Source organism: Eriocheir sinensis, chromosome 2 (assembly GCF_024679095.1).
Source record: "Eriocheir sinensis breed Jianghai 21 chromosome 2, ASM2467909v1, whole genome shotgun sequence".
NCBI lineage: Eukaryota > Metazoa > Arthropoda > Malacostraca > Decapoda > Varunidae > Eriocheir > Eriocheir sinensis.
In genome coordinates this window covers 22,593,073-22,612,286 of record NC_066510.1, presented here as the reverse complement: position 1 = coordinate 22,612,286, position 19,214 = coordinate 22,593,073, and the positions used below count along the sequence as shown (strand labels likewise).

The following is a 19,214-nucleotide window of genomic DNA, read 5'->3' as shown; positions in this document are numbered from 1 at the left end:
GATAAAATATAATAAGCCCCACGAGTCCTTTCATTTTCTGCTGTGATTAATTCAGGCTGATAATGGTGATGAGTGGCTGGTGATTAATCAAAGTATATACTGACGAAACAGAAGTCACACAGAAGGTCTACCAGTGTGTAAGGAAAATCTGGGTCGACGTAGGAGACACACACGAAGTATTTGTCACGTCTTCCATCTGCTGCGTCTCTGAATTATCTTGCACGTTCGTTCTTTCGCCACACACGTCGTCGTTCGTCATCGTGTGTCGTGTTTCCCGCCACAGCGCGACCCGCGACCCCCGGCGAGGAGCCATTGTGTGGCGGCGCGACGACGACACGATCCAAGGCGACACGGGAGGAGAGGCACAAGGACGACGGCACCTCCCCCTCCTCCTCCTTCTCCTTCTCCTTCTTCTTCTCCTCCTCCTTTTCCTCTGCCAATATCAGTCATAAATTTTGATCTTCTTTTAAAGAGATATTCAGTTTTTCTTGTCATATGTTTCGAAAAGCTTTCCGTCTGAGTCGTCTAAACGTGATCACTCAATGCCTCATCCTACCTAAAGATATCACCTGGAGGCCGCTAGGAGCTCAACGAAGAAGGTAACAGCAGCAACGAGAATTTCGAGCATCTGAGACTGATGCTTATCCTGCTCAGCTCACAATTATGTATTTTATTTGTTGTGGAAAAGGTAACAGTTGTAATTTTTTATAGCAGAACGTTTTTACCTTTTTATTTTTATCAACGGCCATTCTTTTCTCCTTTTTTTTCCCCGTCTAGTCAATTTGTTTATATTTCTTCAAACATTTTAGTTAACTGATTTTATTGTAATACTTTTCATCCATTATTTGTATCCTTGACGCAATCTCTTCTTTCTTCATTCTTAAATCGTCCTTCCTTTCCTTTTAAATTACCACGTACCGTGACACCTTTCTCACCCCCCTGTCAGCCTCATTCCTCGCCCCTATACATACCGCCTGTACACGGCAGCTGCTTCCCTTAACACGCCTCCTTCCCTCCCTCGTACACGGCCGTTGCCTCGCTCCTTCCTGTGCATTTGTCACGTCCTCCCTTCCCCGCCCCGCCATCACACACTGGACACACACAGCTTAAGTATGGGAGTTACGACATACATAATTCTCTCTCTCTCTCTCTCTCTCTCTCTCTCTCTCTCTCTCTCTCTCTCTCTCTCTCTCTCTCTCTCTCTCTCTCTCTCTCTCTCTCTCTCTCTCTCTCTCTCTCTCTCTCTCTCTCTCTCTCTCTCTCTCTCTCTCTCTCTCTCCTCTCTCTCTCTCTTCACACACACTCACTCTCTCTCTCTCTCTCCACACACATATGCAAGATTGCGACACCAGAATGTCCTCGCAGAAAAATAAGAGAGAGAGAGAGAGAGAGAGAGAGAGAGAGAGAGAGAGAGAGAGAGAGAGAGAGAGAGAGAGAGAGAGAGAGAGAGAGAGAGAGAGAGAACATAAGAACATAAGAACGTAGGTGTCTGCAAAAGGCCGGTAGGCCTGCACAAAGCAGCTCCTTTGAACCTAAGCTCCAGTGTATCTAACCCCACCTAATATCGCTGTCCATGAATTTATCTAATCTATTTTTGAATGTGACAATTGTATTGGCACTCACCACATGACTGCTAAGCCTATTCCACTCATCCACCACCCTGTTAGTAAACCAATTTTTGCCTATGTCCCTGTTCAATCTGAATTTATCCAGTTTAAACCCATTACTTCGTGTCCTACCCGGTTCTCTTACCAACAAAACCTTATGAAGCTTTCCTTCCATCTCTTCTTCTTGCTTTTCTTCTTTCCTCCTTCCTCTAATCCTCTTCCCTCTGTCTCTCCCTCCAGTCTCCTTCCTCCACTTCCCTCTCCTCCTGCATTTTTTTTCCATCTCCCTTTTATTTCTCTCCCTCCTTCCTCTCCTCTTCTTTGTGTCCGCTTTCCCTCCTCAATTTTCTGCCTCTCGTCTTTCATCCATTCTCTTTCCCTTCTCTTCTTCCTCTCCTCCTCAGTCATTCTCTTTGTCTTGCTTTCTGTCTGTCTTTGGCTGTCTATGTGTCTCTCAGAGGAGCCATTTATTAATCTGCTTCTGTCTATATATCCGTCTGCCCGTCTCTTTAAGTAAGGCCATCACAGCAAAGGAGGCAGCTCAAGGGTGAAATAGAGAGAGAAAAAGTCCGTTATAGAACTACTCCTACAAACATTGGACCTAAAATTCCAAAAAGGAGAGTTAGATTCGGTTGGGATACTGTCTTGATACTCTCCTCTTGAAAGCGTTTAAGTCGTAGGCAGGAGGAAATGCAGACGAAGGAAGGGTGCTCCAGAGTTTACCAGCGAAAGGGATGAAAGAATGAAGATGCCAGTGAAGTCTTGCAAAGGGGATTCGGATAGGAGAGGAATGAGCTAGAATAGAAAGTGGAGGGTGGAGGCATGCAAGTTTTGAGTAGATGTTAACATGAAAAACCGATATAAAGAGAAATGGAAGTAATATTAAAGACATTAGAGAAACTGTATTAACACAGTGAAAAACATCCTCAATGAACACCACTGAGTGCCAGGATTCGAACCAGGCACTCAGTGGTGTTCATTTGGGATAATATTAAAGATAAATTTAAAAGGTAAGATATTTATTAGTAGGAGGAGCTGATGGAGCGATAAGCCTGCCTGTTTATCTGTCTGTCAGTTTGTCGCAGTGCAGTGAGGCCATTCGTCATTGTCTGTTTACCTGTCTGTATACTCTCTCTCTCTCTCTCTCTCTCTCTCTACCCCCCTCCCCCCCCGCGGGGCATGAACGGAAGCGAACAAAGCACCGCACAAACTCACGCACAAACCCTCAGGCAAAAAGAAAACTCAAACACCAAACACTCGAAAGGGAAACAAAAAAAAGATAAAAACGAAAAGAAAAACAAAGAATGAAAAAACGGAGCAAAAATATGACATAAAAGCCTCATTAACGTTAAAAGCAAAAAAAAAAAAATACAGAATGATACTAATAATGATAATGAGCAAACACACACACACACACACACACACACACACACACACACACACACACACACACACACACACACACACACTATTACCATCCTCCCCCCCTCCCTCCATCCGTTGCACTCACTGAATGAATATTTAAAATCAAAAAAGGCAAAAAAATTAAAAAAAACATGGATGCCCCGGCAAGCATGTCACATACACGAACATAAAAAAAGTCCCCGCACAGAAATTAAACAGCTGTCGTGATGATAACAGAAAAAGAGCAAAGGGCGGGAGGCGAGGGGGATGAAAGGGAGGGAGGGAGATTAAGGGGAGGGAGAATGGAAAGGAAAGGGGGCCGATGAAGAAGTTTGAAAGAAATATATGTATAGAGAGCAAGGATGAAAGAAAGGGAGAAATAGAATGAATTAAGGAGAGAAAAATAGAGGAACAGACGACTAAAGAGAACTGGCAGCCCAATGCAAATGTTAGGAAACTTTAGTGGGCCGTCCTCGTGAGTCAACACGCTCACTGGTGTTCTCCCTCAACAGGTGTGTGAATGCAATGTACCTGAAAGACGTTAATTGGCGAACCAATTCTTACTACGTAAAATCAATCAATCAGTCAATAAGAGAAAAAATATATAATTCAAAAGAAAAATTGGAAGTAAGAAAGAAAAGGGAAACGGATGCTGCGCCGTAAGCCGCGTCGAGGATTCCTTATGATGCTTGTGCGCGTCCCCGAGGCCCATTGGTCCTTCATCCAAGAATCGATAAACGCGGTGACCGGCGCCTTCACAGCATTTATGATTAATTTTATAATCCAGTCTGGTAGTTTTAAGAAGCGAGTTCTTGCATTCGCACTATTCGAATCGGCGAGGCGGTGGAGCGCCAGCGAGCCCAAGGTCTCCCTGGCGAGCATGGCAGGACTGGAGGGCTCCCGGCAGGGCGCCTCGACGTCCATCGGGACCCCGACGGAGGTGCCGGAGATCTTCCGGCTACAACGCCGGGCAGGTGGGGCTCGTTAGCCGTGGTAGGCAGTCTGCCTAGGAGAGCAAACTCCGAACAACAAACCCGGGCAGGTGAGGTTCGTTAGCCGTGGTAGGCAATTCACCTAGGAGAGTAAACTCCGAACAATAAACCCGGGCAGGTTGGGCTCGTGAGCCGTCATAGGTAATACACCTAGGAGAGCAAACTCCGAACAATAAACCCGGGCAGGTGGAGGTCGTTAGCGAAAGCAGTTCATCTAGGAGAGCAAACTCCGAATACAAACCCGGGCAGGTGGAGGTCGTTAGCGAAAGCAGTTCATCTAGGAGAGCAAACTCCGATTACAAACCCGGGCAGGTGGAGGTCGTTAGCGTAAGCAGTTCACCTAGGAGAGCAAACTCCGATTACAAACCCGGGCAGGTGGAGGTCGTTAGCGAAAGCAGTTCACCCAGGAGAGCAAACTCCGATTACAAAACCCGGCAGGTGGAGGTCGTTAGCGTGAGCAGTTCACCTAGGAGAGCAAACTCCGATTACAAAACCCGGCAGGTGGAGGTCGTTAGCGTGAGCAGTTCACCTAGGAGAGCAAACTCCGATTACAAAACCCGGCAGGTGGAGGTCGTTAGCGTGAGCAGTTCACCTAGGAGAGCAAACTCCGATTATAAACCCGGGCAGGTGGAGGTCGTTAGCGAAAGCAGTTCACCTAGGAGAGCAAACTCCGATTACAAACCCGGGCAGGTGAGGTTCGTTAGCCGTGGTAGGCAATTCACCTAGGAGAGCAAACTCCGAACAATAAACCCGGGCAGGTTGGGCTCGTGAGCCGTCGTAGGTAATACACCTAGGAGAGCAAACTCCGAACAATAAACCCGGGCAGGTTGGGCTCGTGAGCCGTCATAGGTAATACACCTAGGAGAGCAAACTCCGAACAATAAACCCGGGCAGGCTGGGCTCGTGAGCCGTCATAGGTAATACACCTAGGAGAGCAAACTCCGATCATAAAACCCGGGCAGGTTGGGCTCGTGAGCCGTCATAGGTAATACACCTAGGAGAGCAAACTCCGAACAATAAACCCGGGCAGGTGGAGCTCGTCAGCCGTGGTAGGCAGTCTGCCTAGGAGAGCAAACTCCGAACAAAAAACCCGGGCAGGTGGAGCTCGTCAGCCGTGGTAGGAAGTCTGCCTAGGAGAGCAAACTCCGAACAATAAACCCGGGCAGGTGGAGCTCGTCAGCCGTGGTAGGCAGTCTGCCTAGGAGAGCAAACTCCGAACAATAAACCCGGGCAGGTGGAGCTCGTCAGCCGTGGTAGGCAGTCTGCCTAGGAGAGCAAACTCCGAACAATAACCCGGGGCTTGTGGTGCTCGTTAGATGTCGTAGACAATCCACGTGATGGGAACACCAAAGAAATTAAAATAAAAAGGAACACCAGAAAAAGGAAAATATAGAAACAAAACATCAAGAAAAGAAAAGAAACACAGATCATCCACCTTCAGGCCCTAACATCTCCAAAATTATGGATGAGTCTTTTCTGGGGAGAAAGAGGCTCATCCAGACCAAAGAACATCGAAAAGGGATGATATAGAAAGGAACACCAAAAAAATGGGAAAAAGAGAAAAAAAACATCGCAAAAGAAAAGTAACAACAATAACAGAACAACATCAAGAAAAGTAACATACAAAGAAACATCATCCACCATTCGGCCCCAAACTAACATCACCAAAATTATGGGTGGGTCTTTTCTGGGGAGAAAGAGGCTCACCCAGACCAAAGAACATCAAAGAGGGATGATATAGAAAAGAACACCAAAAAAATAGGGGAAAAAAGAGCAAAAAAACATCGCAAAAGAAAAGTAACAGCAATAACAGAACAACATCAAGAAAAGTAACATACAAAGAAACATCATCCACCATTCGGCCCCAAACTAACATCACCAAAATTATGGGTGGGTCTCTTCTGGGAGGAAAGCGGCTCACCCAGACAAACGAAGAACATCAACAAGAGGATGATATGAAATAAGAGAGCATTAAAAAACACGAGGAAAAGAAATGAGAAGAAAAAGAACAGAAAAAAAACATCGGAAAACAAAAACAAGAAGAAAAACACATCAAGAAGAAAAATATAAGAAATATCATCCACCTTTCGGCCCCTACCTAACATCACCAAAATTATGGGTGGGTCTCTTCTGGGAGGAAAGTGGCTCACCCAGACCAATGAACATCAACAAGAGGATGATATGAAATAAAAGAACATCAAAAAAGAAAAAGCAACAGCAAGAAAACAAAGAAAAAGATAAAGAAAAGAAAAGAAAAAAGAAACAAAAAGAAAAAGAAAAACCCCAAAATAAAATAAAATAAAACAAAAACAAAAAAATAATCCAAATAAATAAATAAACAAATACAGAATACAGTAAAATTAACGAACTAACTAACTAATTCAAACTGTCTAACTATTAAACTACCTATCTAACTACCTATCTAACTAAGGGTACTATACAAGGGTACTATTGGACTACCTATTAACTAACTAACTATCAAATCATCTAACGATCGAACATGGACAGTGAGGTAAGGTGGGGTTAGACTTACAGGAGCTGCCTTGTATAGACCAACCGTCCTCTTGCAGACTCCTTACGTCCTTATGTTATGTTCTTATGAGGAGGTTGAAAGAGAGGAGGGGGAATAAAGGGGGAAAGATGGCGGAGGATGAGGGAGCGGAGAAGGTGGGAGGATGGGAGATGACGAAGGGGAGGGAAAAGGGGAGGATAGAGGGAAAAAGGGGAGGATAGAAGGAGGATTGGAGAGGAAGAGGATGAAGGGGAGTTGAAAAGGGGAGAAGGATGATGGTGGGGATGGAAATGAATGTGATGGTGGTGGTGGTGGTGAGGGGGCGGGGTTTAACTGTACAATATGACATTTCACTCATTCCCCAACACATGTACACGGGCTCAAAAAAGTATCGTCATAGCTCGAGGTCACGTGAACGATGAATTACGGAAAGATACGCGTACAGCCTTTGACGTTCCGCAATGACCAACTATAAAATCTTCCTTCTCTTTTTTTTCCTTTATTTATTTCCTTCTTTCATCATTCATTACTTCTTTCTCTCTTCTAATCTTTGTTTCTCCATCTTAATTTTCCTTTCCTTTATTTATTTTAGTTGTATGGATTATTTGACTCTCTCTCTCTCTCTCTCTCTCTCTCTCTCTCTCTCTCTCTCTCTCTCTCTCTCTCTCTCTATCTCTATCTCTCTCTCTCTCTCTCTATCTAGCTCTCTCTCTCTCTCTCTCTCTCTCTCTCTCTCTCTCTCTCTCTCTCTCTCTCTCTCTCTCTCTCTCTCTCTCTCTCTCTCTCTCTCTCTCTCTCTCTCTCTCTCTCTCTCTCTCTCTCTCTCTCTTCTCTCTCTCTCTCTCTCTCTCTCTCTCTCTCTCTCTCTCTCTCTCTCTTTCATTTCATAACGACCCATTTTTTATCCCCTCTTCCTTCATTCTTTCATTTACAATCAATATTTCCACACTTTTTTTCTCTCTTCTTCACGTCTCCCTCCCTCTTTCTTCTTTTCCTCCCTTTTTACTCTTTTTTTTCTTTTTTCCTCAACATCATTCTCTCCCTCTTCCCTTGTCTCCTTTCCTACACCTATACACCTGCCTCAATCATCACTTTTTTCCTCCGTTTCCCCTCCCTCCGTACTCCCTCGCCGTCTTTCCCTCGCTCTCCCTCTTAATCCCGCCACGTTAAGCAACACACTAGCCCGGATAATCGCGCTTCCAGTCGAGTTTTATAATGCATCAGTCTGGGGATTGTAAATAGAGAGGAGAGAGAGAGAGAGAGAGAGAGAGAGAGAGAGAGAGAGAGAGAGAGAGAGAGAGAGAGAGAGAGAGAGAGAGAGAGAGAGAGAGAGAGAGAGAGAGAGAGAGAGAGAGAGAGAGAGAGAGAGAGAGAGAGAGAGAGAGAGAGAGAGAGAGAGAGAGAGAGAGAGAGAGAGAGAGAGAGAGAGAGAGAGAGAGAGAGAGAGAGAGAGAGAGAGAGAGAGAGAGAGAGAGAGAGAGAGAGAGAGAGAGAGAGAGAGAGAGAGAGAGAGAGAGAGAGAGAGAGAGAGAGAGAGAGAGAGAGAGAGAGAGAGAGAGAGAGAGAGAGAGAGAGAGAGAGAGAGAGAGAGAGAGAGAGAGAGAGAGAGAGAGAGAGAGAGAGAGAGAGAGAGAGAGAGAGAGAGAGAGAGAGAGAGAGAGAGAGAGAGAGAGAGAGAGAGAGAGAGAGAGAGAGAGAGAGAGAGAGAGAGAGAGAGAGAGAGAGCATCCATGTCAGGAAGTGTAGAATTGGCTGCACGTGTGTATGCATATGTTGCGTCAGACTGTTCCTCTGCTTTTGTTTGTGTGTGTGTGTGTGTGTGTGTGTGTGTGTGTGTGTGTGTGTGTGTGTGTGTGTGTGTGTGTGTGTGTGTGTGTGTGTGTGTGTGTGTGTGTGTGTGTGTGTGTGTGTGTGTGTGTGTGTGTGTTTATGGGCGCTTTTTCATTTTTAAGGGGTTGAGGTTGCCATTATCGTTCTAGGACATCTCTGTCTGTTGTTTGCTTTTGCGTCTCTTTAAAAGTCCGCAGTCCTTCCTTTTGAGCTTCATTGATCGTTCTGTTTAAATCATCGTCATCACTTTTATTTCGTTTCATCGAGCCCAAATTTTATCTTCGAATTCTAGGAGCCAACCAGCACCAAGTGGGCCTGTGTATATGATTTATTAAAGAGCGCAGTGTAGAGTGTTTCATGGCTTCCACTTGCTATCGCTTCTGCGGATTCGGTCAAGGAAAATTCGTGAGAAATCCTTCCCGCCATCGGCCTCCACTCTTTGGCGCTATTTGTGTTCCATCCTCAGACAAAATCAGGAAAGTCGCTTCAGCCGCTGCCTCAGGAACACCATTCTTTCTACCCTTTGTTCTGTAATCGTTCTCAAAATCCACAGAGAGGTCTTAGTGCCTCGTGGTAGCCCTGGAAGTGTTAAGATGTTAGGGAAAGGCCGGAAAGATTAAGACAGCGATGGATGTGTTGTAATGGAGCTGGATGGGTCGTGGAGGCGGTGAAGGTCTGCTGGAATGATCGTAGATTACATGAAATTGCCGAAAAGCTGCTACCGTCAGTGACACCGAATAAAACTCTTGGGGTTATGTAAGATTCCAAGATCACTGTGAAAGTCTCTTATAAGTGGCGAATAGTCTAAAAAAAAAGCGGATGCATTTTAAATGGTCTGAGATTTACACGGCTGTGGCAGGCTGCAAAGTGGAAACACTCGAGCAGGAGATGAATCATAGATATTTTGTTTTGTATTCGACTGAACTTTCCAGTTAGTTAAGTGACATGAAAAATACCGTAATGAAACGGCTTTAGTCTCAAAAATATCTTTATAAATCGAATTTTCAACATAAATATGCATGAACACACACTAAAGAAACTACATAAAGAACGGGAAAAAATAAGTCACTGATTACGAGGATGGCAAGCACAGGAAGGTGATGGCGGCATTTACAGGTAATTGCGCTCAGGGTAATCTACGGTGCAGGAAAAATCGTAATCACGGGAGCTATTTCGTGTGGGCCGCCAAGTCGAGGGCCCGTTGCATCACGCCGACGCTCGCTAGGCGGCTCCCCTCAGGGGGCTTGCATTTATGGCTGAGTTGAGTCTCTAGAGTAGGATGTCTCCTTGAAAATATCCCTTTCTAGTTCCTTCTCTTCTTCCCTCCTTTCCTTCTTTTCTCCTTTCCTTCTTTCCTCCCTTGCTTCCATTCCCCCCTTCCCTCCTCCCTAACTCTCTCCATTCCCATCCTTTCTCTTTTACTTCTATTTCACCCTCACCCTTTCCTCCCCCACATTTTTTCCTTTCCTTCCTTCCTTTCCCCTCTCTCCCAATTTCCTCCAAGCTCTTCTCCTTTCCCTCTCCGTACTTATTCCTCTTTGCTTTGTTCAAGTTAAACTAGTCGATTCCATCTTTTATCTGTTTAAATTCCATGGACTCCAAAGAAAGTCCAGATACTCGATTGTTGGTTGGCTGAGACAATAATATAATCTTCCTCCTTGAACCCTTCCCTCCCACTCTTCTCTTTTTCGTCCTCCTCGTCAATCTACTACTTATCCTTTCCGTCGTTCTGCATTTCTCATTCTTCTTTTGCAAACTCTCATGCGATAGTCGTCATGCCTCCAGGAACAGACTTGTTGAGTCATCCTCCTTGGCACCTTAATAAGCCATGTTTTCATCAGACGTCGTAATAAATAAGAATCATGATGCACAACAAACGATTATGCTGACCATTGCACGCAAACTCAAATGGAAGAATCGCAAGTTAAACCATAAGTGAAAAGCTTCGTGCATTGCATTGCGGACGTGCTGTTAGTTTGTAAGTGCCGAAACTGTGACAAAAAAAAAACTTAAGGTAATTAATAACACCGCTCTACTGATAAGAACATAAGAACATAAGAACGTATGAGTCTGCAAGAGGCCGGTAGGCCTGTACAAGGCAACTCCTTTGACCCTAAGCTACTGTGTATCTAACCCCACCTAATATCGCTGTCCATGAATTTATCTAATCTATTTTTGAATGTGACAATTGTATTGGCACTCACCACGTGACTGCTAAGCCTATTCCACTCATCCATCACTCTGTTAGTAAACCAATTTTTGCCTATGTCCCTGTTGAATCTGAATTTATCCAGTTTAAACCCATTACTTCGTGTCCTACCCGGTTCTCTTACCAACAAAACCTTATGAATGTCTCCCTTATTAAAGCCCTTCATCCATTTATAAACCTCGATCATGTCTCCACGCACCCTTCGCCTTTCTAGAGAATGCAAGTTTAACTGTTTGAGTCTTTCCTCGTATGGCAAGTTTCTCAACCCCTGAATCATCTTAGTCATCCTCCTCTGCACCAATTCTAACATTTTGATATCCATTCTATAGTAAGGTAAGTGTACCGCATAGTCAAGATGAGGTCTAACTAATGCTAAATATAGTTTTAGGAAGACTTCGGCGCTTCTGTCGCTTACGGTCCTTGAAATAAATCCCTGTACCCTGTTTGCTCGATTTCTAGCTTGAATGCATTGTGTCCTTGGACGGAGATCAGAGCTCACTAAGACCCCTAAATCCCTCTCCCACCCAGACCTGCTTATGGGAGTGTCATTTAAGCAATAGTTATGTGAGGGGTTATTCCTACCTACACTCAGAATACTGCACTTCCCGACATTGAACTCCATTTGCCATTTATCCGCCCAGTCATACAATCTGTTTAGTTCATCCTAGAGAATACTAGCGTCCTGATCCGACTCAATTACTCTACCGATCTTGGTATCATCTGCAAACTTACTGACATCACTACTAATTCCTGTATCTAAGTCATTGATATAAACAATAAACAAAAGTGGACCTAATACCGAACCTGGTGGGACCCCACTCGTAACACATCCCCAGTCAGATCTTTTACCATTGATTCGCACTCTTTGCTTCCTATTGCTAAGCCACGCCGTGACCCAGTTCAAAACCTTACCCTCTACTCCGTGAGCCTGTAATTTAAGCAATAGTCGTTGGTGAGGAACTTTGTCAAACGCTTTACTAAAATGGAATGATGGAAGCTGTGTGTGTGTGTGTGTGTGTGTGTGTGTGTGTGTGTGTGTGTGTGTGTGTGTGTGTGTGTGTGTGTGTGTGTGTGTGTGTGTGTGTGTGTGTGCGTGCGTGCGTGCGTGCGTGTGTGCGTGCAACCGCCTCATCCTTTCAACACTCCTGAACGATAAGCGGATTTGTCAGTTTGTCAAATTCGTGTGAATGGCTTAAGAAAACATGACAGATATCCTGACCAAAACGTGCGCGCGCACACACACACACACACACACACACACACACACACACACACACACACACACACACACACACACACACACACACACACATTCCTGCTTGTGGCTATTACATACCTCAGAGGCCCCGGAAAAACATAAAACGAAGCAGGTCAGCATTACGCCAATTACTAACCTGACATAAAAAGAGAAATTAAATGCCGATCACCTTTTTGTCTCCCTTCACCCGGCCGCGTCCACTCAAGCGTTCCCCATTACTGTCATCATTACCCACCCCACCCACCCCACCCACGAGACACACACACACACACACACACACACACACACACACACACACACACACACACACACACACACACACACACACCTGTTGCCTCACCCGTAAACAAAAGGTAAGAGAATGTTGGTAGTGGTCTGTTTTGTTTCTTTCTTGCTTGCTTCCTTTTTTCTTTTCTTTTCTTTCTCTTCTTTTCTCGCTGCCCCTCGTGATTCTTTTCCATTCGGCTTCTGGTTTCTCGTTTCTTGTTTGGTAAAGTAGGAATCATTATTTTATTCTTTATTTTATTTTCTGCTTTTATTTTTGGTGTATTTTTTTTCTCACGACCAGCTCCCTCTTCGTTGCCATTCGCTTTTTTTTTCTACCTTCACTTGATTGCTTATTGTTTTTGCTTTCTCATATATTAACACACACACACACACACACACACACACACACACACACACACACACACACACATATATATTATTGTTATTTATTTTTTTCATTTCCCAGCTTGCTTACACTTTCCTTTTTTTTCCTGCCTTCATTTCCTTTCTCTTCCTCCCTCCCACCCAAGGAGGCCGCATAAATTACCTCCTCCCCCCCCAACTCCTCCTCCGCCGTGAATTAGCCAGGTATGGCCTCAAAGTGACTAGCGAATTATATTTACATCATATTATCGGTCACGACTACCTCCTCACACCTGATTTAATTTCCCTGCGATAAATCATGAAACAAGGGGAGGAGGACTATCATATCGCTTTTATTATTGGAACAAATTCTCCTTCCCTTGATGGAGATAATGTTTTTGTTTTTAGTTCAGACCCTCATTGAATTTGCTCCCACCTTCGAGAATGAAACAATATTGAGACGAAGATCGAAAGCATGCCTTTTGGACGAGTCTAAAAGCATGTTGTCTCTATATCTTACTCCTTCATTCTCTCTTCTATAGGACGTTAGGGTGTCTGAAACCTCTATGACTAACTGTATCTTTAAATGACGGTTCACAGGAGCCTTGAAACGTCCCCCCACCATTGTAACTGTCCGCCCCGCCTCCGCACGGTACAAGGCAGGCAAGACAACCGTGCTTCTTCATCCTGGAGTGTCGCTTCTTGGCCAAACCTGCTTGTGTTGGCCTAGCGCTCATGACTTACACTTCTCCGTTCACCACTCTACATTTTTTTTTCTTTTATTTTATCATTTTCTCTTTCCCTCTCTCTCTTCTGCCTTCCTTTCCAGTTTCTCTTTTGTGCCTGCTTCGGTCGCTAATCCTTTTTCCCCTTGCATAGATTATTATCATTACTGTTATTATTATTATTATTATTATTATTATTATTATTATTATTATTATTATTATTATTATTATTATTATTATTATTATTATTATTATTATTATTATTATTATTATTATTATTATTATTATTATTATTATTATTATTATTATTATTATTATTATTATTATTATTATTATTATCATTACTTTTCCATTATTCTAGTCTTTGAAGAAGGGAAGATATTATTCCAGTAATCATGTTATGCCAGAGATCTTTTTTGTGTTTCTTCATTCATTCAGTAATCTTGAGTGCCATCACGTTATATTACAACATTCCACGAACAAGAATGAATATTGCGGCAATTTGTATGCACACACACACACAAACAAACAAATAAACAAACACGGAGATAGAGCGTTGGGTGGGAGGAAATGATTGATTCTCCGTTTCTTTTCCAGGAAATCATGTAATTTTATCCTCGTTTTTATATCTTAGAACAAAATCAGTGGTGATGTTTGATTAAATTATTTAAACTTAAACACTGCCGTTGATTATTAAAATTGGCCTTAGTAGTTTTGTTATCGTAATTGAGGGCTAAATTTTAATACTTAACAAATAAAATGAGTAAGGTAAAAGGAAATCGAAAGCCGCTGCTGAAGACGCTTATCTTTCCTTCATCGGCTTAGGAATCAGCCACTCGTTGCCTTTCGCCGCCGCCGTCGTGGTCGGCTGGTGAAAGCTGGAGAAACATACTCGCCGGGCAGGGTAGCGTGGCAGACTTGACCATCATTATTTTTATTGGGGCATTCACCTGATAGGACTACATGCGGTATTTTTCCTTTTGCTTTTCACCCACTCGTTCCTTGACGCGACAGACTTACAGCGTTTGATCAGTCGCGTTCCCACTCGCCTTGAACATGAGGACATCCCTGACCGCTGACTCTGGCCACCTGCCCTGCTTGCCCTTCCTGTATTTTGTGATAGATAGGTATATATATATATATATATATATATATATATATATATATATATATATATATATATATATATATATAGATATAGATATAGATAGATAGATAGATAGATAGATAGATAGATAGATAGATAGATAGATAGATAGATAGATAGATAGATAGATAGATAGATAGATAGATAGATATAGATGGATAGATAGATAGACAGATAGCGAGAGAAAGTGTGTGTGTGTGTGTGTGTGTGTGTGTGTGTGTGTGTGTGTGTGTGTGTGTGTGGAGGGTGGGAGCAATAGCACTTATTCAAGAATATATTCAGTCTCTTCGACTTTCCTTTCTTGCCCAGACTGTTTTTACTTTCCTAGCTTTCCCCAAGGTGACTCACCACTCTTGTTTCTTTTTTTAGTCCACTTGCGGCTTTATGAGGTCCATGATATCGCCTGTGCCGTGGCTTTCCCAGCGCCTTCCTTTCTCCCCCTTTCTCTCGTCACTACCTTTCCTTCGCGAACAACCAGTCCTCGCACCGCTGTCTCACCTTCCTGTGCAAGTCATTAACCTGCGGGCGGTGAGCAGGTACAGACTTTAGACAGGCAAATGAGGCGCTGTGAGACTATGATTAATTATAATTTGATCTGGGGGCGTTTATGCATTCTAATGGAGAGAAAAGAATATTAGACGTCTTAGAAATGACTATCATATTATTTATTCTTGTTAACACTTAGTCTTTAATCAACCACCAATATCTAATACTTTATAAAAATGCAAAATCATTGACTACAATATAAATTCTCGCTATGCATCATCACTCAATAACTCGTTTCAGACTTTAATAGTGTTGAGAGCAATTTATTATGATATATTTCATGTCGTGTTTGTAACGAAGGTAAAACATAAAACCGATTGGCACGTGGCCCAATCAAGACGACTCACACGTAACTAATCTATTCATAGCACACGCTGAGAGGGAGGTACAGACGAGGCAGCAAGCCATTTATGCCATCCCAGCTAGCTACACACCCCTTCACCCAGCTACCCACCCCACCCTTCCACCCCCTCCCTAGACGCATATCCCCTCATCATCTCAACCTGACGAGATCGAATGATAACTTCACGATGTGCTCGGTGCCGTCAAGGTCACCAGAGCCCCGTTTGTCTTTAATTTTAATCACGCCGATCACGGGAAGTCTTGTTGGGTGGCGGGGAGCAGTGAGTGGGAAGGTTATGTATTATTGTAGTTAATTTAGGAGGCAGGGTCGTGGGGGGGGGGGGAGAGAGAGAGAGAGAGAGAGAGAGAGAGAGAGAGAGAGAGAGAGAGAGAGAGAGAGAGAGAGAGAAGAGGAAATATGAATAAATAGGATATGCCAATAAATGTAGGTGACCCAGTTATGTTATACGGTTCCATTCATCCATCTGCTCTATTACTCACACATACCACTTATACCTGCCTTTCGTAATGTCAATCAATCAGTCAGCCAAGAATTTGAAGGAGTAATATGCATGCCCTCTGTAGCAGCTTCCTCTCCCTCCTTCATCCCTTGATATATATTCCATAATTAAGCTCAAGTGGAAGAGAAAGTGAGGTGAGGGGAAGGGCGAGGTTGCGGGCAGGTAGAAAACGAAACAAACAAATGAAGTGAATGAGAGGGGTCGAAGTAGATAGATGGCAGAAATGACGCAAGGCAGAAAGTAATATTGAAAATGCTCTTAAACACATCTGGGGTCGGATCGGACCTATCTCAATGGTAACGCAGCCGCCTCATTGGCACCAAGACAGCTGTGATGCCTGATAGCTTTTGTGTTCTCTTTGATGTTGTCGATGTTGTGTGCATGCCGCTCTCGCTCTTTCCGTGTCCAGTGTAGAAGTTGGTCATTCGACCCCACGTATATATATATATATATATATATATATATATATATATATATATATATATATATATATATATATATATATATATATATATATATATATATATATATATATATATATATATATATATATATATATATATATATATATATATATATATATATATATATATATATATATATATATATATATATATATATATATATATATATATATATATATATATATATATATATATATATATATATATATATATATATATATATATATATATATATATATATATATATATATATATATATATATATATATATATATATATATATATATATATATATATATATATATATATATATATATATATATATATATATATATATATATATATATATATACATATAATTTTTTTGGGGAAACTACGTAATACAACATTATATTACGTCTCCACATACGTGGGGTCGAAACGGACACCAATCGCTTCTACACTGGACACGGAAAGAGCGAGAGCGGCATGCACACAACATCGACAACATCAAAGAGAACACAAAAGCTATCAGGCATCACAGCTGTCTTGGTGCCAATGAGGCGGCTGCGTTACCATTGAGATAATATAGTGGGGTCCGATCCGACCCCCAGATGTGTTTAAGGGTTAAGAGCATTTTCAATATTACTTTCTGCCTTGCGTCATTTCTGCCATCTATCTACTTCGACCCCTCTCATTCACTTCATTTGTTTGTTTCGTTTTCTACCTGCCCGCAACCTCGCCCTTCCCCTCACCTCACTTTCTCTTCCACTTGAGCTTAATTATGGAATATATATATATATATATATATATATATATATATCTATATATATATATATATATATATATATATATATATATATATATATATATATATATATATATAACGGGCGCTGACCATTCAAGATGTACATTCCCAATAAGCCTGCCAAGTATGGACTGAAACTTTTCCTTATAACTGACAACACAAGGGAGTACCTATTGGGGCCAAAACCGTATTTGGGGAAGGGAGATCCACCAGCTCAAGGAAACCTCGGCCTGGGACACTGCCAGACGAAGGAGCTGACTACGTAAACCATATCATAACACCAACAGGAACGTAACTGTGGACAACTGGTTCACCTCAGTTCCCCTTGCAATCCTACACATCCACCGTCTGCAACATCCCCAATGATGTTCTGCGTCCTAATGAAGTAATGGAGCAGGCAATGTTGTTCAATATCAGCTCTCGCATAGTACGGTGCAGGAAGTGTCCGCGGAAAGAAGTTAGGAAAAGCCGCAATGTGTGCTTTACTTGTATAAGGAGGCTATCTGCAGATTCCTCAAATGTTAGTAATAATTTCGTATGAATTACAACTGTACTAATGTACATTTGTACAAAAATACTCCAAAGATTTTTTTTTTTTTTTTTCACTAATAAAATATCAGCTTTTTTGACAGCTTGCCTCAGAACTAGCAGGGGTGCCAGAATGGTAGGGGTACATCAGCTGCATCCCACATTCCCAGGGTGTACTTGGGACACGCTACATTGGAGTACTTGCATGGGAGGGCCTGATACAAAATGTATTGTGAACAGGTGTATTATTTTTCATGAGTTTTGGAGATTTTTGGGGGGCTATCCAATCTATTACTTATCACTTTTTACATATATTTGTTTCTCCAGAAATAGGATTAAGTTTGGCATTGCCCATGGTGCTTTTAGTTTGAATATGTGTTAGTGTATAATTTAATAGGGTATGTGTTTAAGGGTTAAGGAAGCAGATAGATGAAGAAAAAGGAGAAAGTGATCACATACATCGGATAGGAGAGGAGAAACTGAGTGAGCGAAACGAATGAACAGTATTTTTGGAATGGGTTGCGAAAAGGAGCTATAAATGCGCGAACGTGAAAAGGAGCCATGAAATTATAGAGGAGCAGAGAGAGTAGGAGGAGAACAGGTTGAAAGTAGAGGAGCGGAGCAGCGGCAGGTGAGGCGTGGGCGAGGCGGACGCAGGTGTGGGTGGCGCTACGGGTCGCCGCTCAGAGGAAGACCAGACTATTCCGACTCTTCTGGCTTCCTCCTTTGATTGACCGACAAAGTACGTGAACCGAAGTGATGGAGACTAATAAATGAAACCCTCCTCGAGCTATGACACAAATTTATACGGAAGACTCCCAGTTATATATATAAAAGAAAACATGCTAGTATATAATTATAGACTAGACTATTCTGGCTTCCTCCTTTGATAGACCGGCAATGTAGATGAACCAAAGTGATGAAGACTAATAAATGAAACCCTCCTCGAGCTATGATACATATTTATACGGAAGACTCGCAATTATATGTGTGTGTATATATATATATATATATATATATATATATATATATATATATATATATATATATATATATATATATATATATATATATATATATATATATATATATATATATATATATATATATATATATATATATATATATAAACATGCTAGTATATATAGACTTCGAAGAACCATTGCAACAAGACACTGGCATCCTGATGAACACTATTTTAAGCTAATGTATCGTTTGTATCTCTCCGCCTGTGTCTGGCTAGCTAGGTGTGTGTCTGCGTGCGGGGCTTGGCGGTGACCTGATATGAAAATGGTGATGGGAGGACCAGACGTGGAGGGTAGAGGGCGTGGTGAAGAACCAGACCGGTGATGCAAGTGCAGGTCGCGTCGCGTCTCCTCTGAATTCCCGATGATTGGTGCTGACGTGTGTGTGTGTGGGTGGGTGGGTGGGTGGGGGGTGGCGTCTGCGTGTGTGTTGTTTTTTTCCGTATATTCGTGTGCGTGTATAAACTCCTACGTTAGAGCAAACATTTTCGCATAGTACGGCAAAGCAGCGTGTGTTACCGATGCCACGAGGATCATGAAAGGTAAACCACAGCCGTCACCCGAGATGGAGACAGGTGACAGGTGTGAGGGCGTGAGGGTGAAAGGGTGACTCGTGGCGAAAGCAAAAATACAGACGACGACAGTAAACTAGGACGAGACGGCGAGAGAGAATGCATATAGGGTGGG

At 42.5% G+C, this 19,214-nt stretch overlaps 2 long non-coding RNA genes across 15 annotated transcripts; one reads left to right on the top strand and one right to left on the bottom strand.

Moving 5' to 3' along the window:
- Nucleotides 1-4,058: 4,058 nt before the first annotated feature.
- LOC127001406 (uncharacterized) lies at nucleotides 4,059-5,598 on the top strand. Of its 14 annotated transcripts, none has more exons than XR_007755272.1 (5): nucleotides 4,059-4,195; nucleotides 4,259-4,321; nucleotides 4,448-4,573; nucleotides 4,637-4,761; nucleotides 4,830-5,598. It is a non-coding gene; the product is annotated as an uncharacterized LOC127001406 (long non-coding RNA). The 14 variants fall into 14 exon arrangements; XR_007755265.1 differs by having other exon boundaries at nucleotides 4,259-4,384; nucleotides 4,511-4,573; XR_007755266.1 differs by having other exon boundaries at nucleotides 4,259-4,384; nucleotides 4,448-4,510.
- LOC127001460 (uncharacterized) lies at nucleotides 4,098-6,411 on the bottom strand. Its single transcript, XR_007755280.1, has 4 exons — nucleotides 6,102-6,411; nucleotides 4,596-5,872; nucleotides 4,344-4,469; nucleotides 4,098-4,217 (listed from the first exon to the last, which is right to left on the bottom strand). It is a non-coding gene; the product is annotated as an uncharacterized LOC127001460 (long non-coding RNA).
- Nucleotides 6,412-19,214: the final 12,803 nt, after the last annotated feature.